The sequence below is a fragment of the Adiantum capillus-veneris genome, chromosome 14 (genome assembly GCF_014529385.1).
Source record: "Adiantum capillus-veneris isolate H3 chromosome 14, ASM1452938v2, whole genome shotgun sequence".
In the NCBI taxonomy this organism is placed as follows: domain Eukaryota; kingdom Viridiplantae; phylum Streptophyta; class Polypodiopsida; order Polypodiales; family Pteridaceae; genus Adiantum; species Adiantum capillus-veneris.
The window spans coordinates 140,899,823-140,903,203 of record NC_140944.1 but is presented as its reverse complement, the minus strand read 5'-3'; the positions used below and the strand labels follow the sequence as shown (position 1 = coordinate 140,903,203).

Sequence of the window (3,381 nt, the reverse complement as noted above, 5' to 3'; positions counted from 1 at the left end):
AATCTATATAGTTTAAAGTTTCTATGGAAACAAATTCAACCCAAGATTTGTGTTTCCTGATAAAGAAGTACCGTCTCCAACCATTGATAGATGCTTGTATCGTAGATTTTTGTGATAACACAAGTGTTTTGTGTATCCCACCTCTAGACATGGTTGTAACCGGCCCTCTCAATATCTCAACTCCCTGGCGCTGTAAAATTTCGCTCTTTCGAATACCTAATATGATTCAAAAGCGCTTATGGTAAAGGAAAACAAAAATGAAGAAAGTCATCTAACACTTGGACCTTGGACCAGCGGGAAATTGACATTCGTACTTACCTGCAACTGAGGAATGACGCTGGTTGACCAGCGCTGGCGGAAGGGCGAGAGGTTCATGGATCGGACGAATTAGGGCGGAGGGGGCCGCAGCAGCCGGCCGTTCAGGGTCGACGGAGACTCAGGCGCTGTTGAGAGGGGCTTGACCTCCAGGAAGTTGTAAGCCTCATAGCGGAAGTCGTAGCTGGCCAAGTGCACCTGCGCGCCGCTCAGCTTCGAGTTGCAGACGCGGTAGGACGAGCTCGACAGGCATTCCGAGAAGTCCGCCGGACTGAGCTAGCTCAAGCATTGCGCTGCCGCATACATTCCGATCGCGCTCGCAGATGCCCACCCTCCCTGCTTCGGAGCCTCGCTCGTCACATTCTCCATTAGATCAGCGATGGTGCTCAGCGTCACAACGTCGCTGGTGTTGACCGTATTGCACCAGCCGATACGGTAGGTGGTGTCCAACACGAAGAAGGACTAGTTGTCGTAGCGCAGGAAGCAACCGTACATGCGAACACGCGCTCCCACCGCCTTAGGGCACTCTTGCGGCAGGCGGGCAGTGACGTTCTGCAGGCACTCCCCGCATGATTGCGTTGAGACATCGCCTCTGCACTGGAAGACGGCGTACACCATGTCCGGCCCCGAGCTCCCTGCTGTGGCGATGGCATACCTGCTGCCTTCTAGCGAAGCGAGGGCAGTGAAATTGCGCAGAAAGGTATTCAAATTGTGCGTGAACATGGTGCTGAGTAGTGAGGTGGTCACATTGCGTAGGCAGTCGCGGTAGAGGTCAGTCGTGGGTTTCGATTGCTGAGGAAAGAGGAGTAGGAGAGTAAAAGCGCAATGCAGCAGCTGCTGCACCGTTGAGACAGCTGTACGAGCTCCATGCCCAGTAGCTACGATCTCTCGAATCTCTGCGTACAGGCCCGCTCAACTTCTCTTCGCATTCGCAGACCGCGATAAGTGCCGTTGACATTTACATTTCCGAGTGTTTGATGTCCAATTCCAGCTGCACTTTGGAACATGCAATTATATACGATACCTTATGGCGAAAGTGTTACTCACGATACTTTTAATTTTTCTTTCCAACTGGGTGTGGGCCTATCGACGCCACCATGGATATCTTCAAGTGGCTTGCCTCTAGTCTCCCTCTTGACCACAAGGGACAGGAAGCAACTTTATAAGAGAAAAATTAGGTGAAGATTGACACCGAGTGGGAAGAGCCCATATGGTAAAGCATAAGCCTATGTGGGCATGTGAGCCTTCTAGTGAGGTGTTTTCGACAGATAATTACTGAGTTCTCACTTAGTTCCTAGTCGGTGTGGAAGTTATCTCATGCTTGCCTTGTGGTTTAAGGAGAATGATGGACCCACGCCCCTTTTCGATTGAACCAACTATTGCCTTGATCTCCCCATCTTTGATTTTTGAGTGTGCATGCTCTTTTAGTGCATCAAGAGTCAAGTATCATGCATGCTTGAATGCTCCTTTATATCCACAATATTGATGTGGCCCTTTGATGTTTTGATTTTCCCACCTTCTGTTACCGAAGCTTGCTTTGCCACAGATAGCACTACAAGCCATGCTTAACATTAGCGACGCTCATACTGCGACGCTGAAATATGAAAATTGCCGGCGTCGCTATTACCGTCGCTATGAGTGTCGCTATGTCAAGAGTAACATAGCGACGGTCATAGCGACGATAATAGTGATGCCGACAGAGCTAAAAAAAATAACCAAGGGCATCCGAAAACTCAGATCTCAGATCTGTGTTTTCGACGCACGCTCAAGCAAGCAAGGTAACGCTCTCCCTCTCTCTCTCTCTCTCTCTCTCTCTCTCTCTCTTTCTTCTCCACACACACACACACACACACACACACACACACACGAGGAGAGGAAGGAGAGCCAGGTATGCTCCTTCCCTCTCCTCACTCTCATGTTCCCTTCCCCTCCTTCTCTCTCTCTCTCTCTCTCTCTCTCACACACACACACACACACACACACACACACACACACACACGAGGAGACGAAGGAGAGCCAGGTATGCTCCTTCCCTCTCCTCACTCTCATGGTCCCTTCCCCTCTTTCTCTCTCCCTCTCTTTCACACACACACACACACACACACACATTGTGTATTTGAGAGAGAGAGAGAGAGAGAGAGAGAGAGAGAGAGCACAATCATAAACAAAAAACGCACACACACATGCATACACAAAGAGCGCACACACACATTGAGAGAGGAAAAGAGAGAGAGCTTGCATAAACAAAAAATGGGCACACACACATGCATAATCAAAGAAAGCACACACACATTGAGAGAGGAAAAGAGAGAGAGAGAGCATGCATAAACCAAAAAATTGCACACACACATGCATAATCAAAGAATGCACACACATTGAGAGAGGAAAAGAGAGAAAGAGAGAGATATATATAAAACAAAGAGAGAGAGAGATAAAAGAAGAAGAAGAAGAGAGTTTTAACATCGTAGGAAAGTATCCCAAGAGACCTTAAAGATCTAGTCAACAGGAGTTGAACTCAAGACATGTTATTCATAAGGAAAATGGCATAACCAATCTATCACACTTCGGTGATAGAATAGTTATACCATTTTTCTCCTATTTTTATTGGCGTGCACACACACTTGAGAAGAAGAGAGTTTAATTTAACGTCGTAGGAAACTAATTAAAGAGACCTAAAAATCTAGCCGACGAGGAGTTGAAACCAAGACTTGTTATTCAAGAGGAAAATGGCATAACCAATCTACGACACTTGAGTGATAGAAAGGTTATACCATTTTTCTCTTTTTATTGGCACACACACACACACACACACACACACACACACACACAAGAAGAAGAGAGTTTGAATGCCGTAGGAAACTATCCCAAAAGACGTTAAAGATTAGGATTTTAGTAGACTTAATTACGTAAAATTAGATCTAGGTTTATTTAAATTAGATTAGATTTAGGTTCATTTTTAGTTAGATTTACGTTAGATTAGATTTAGGTTTATTTACGTTAGATTTAGATTTACGTTATATTAGATTAGATTTAGGTTTATTAATATAGATTTATATATGTTATATT

General features: G+C 45.7%; 1 pseudogene; it reads right to left on the bottom strand.

Moving 5' to 3' along the window:
• Positions 1–387: 387 nt before the first annotated feature.
• LOC147443256 (cysteine-rich repeat secretory protein 55-like) lies at positions 388–1,322 on the bottom strand (annotated as a pseudogene).
• Positions 1,323–3,381: the final 2,059 nt, after the last annotated feature.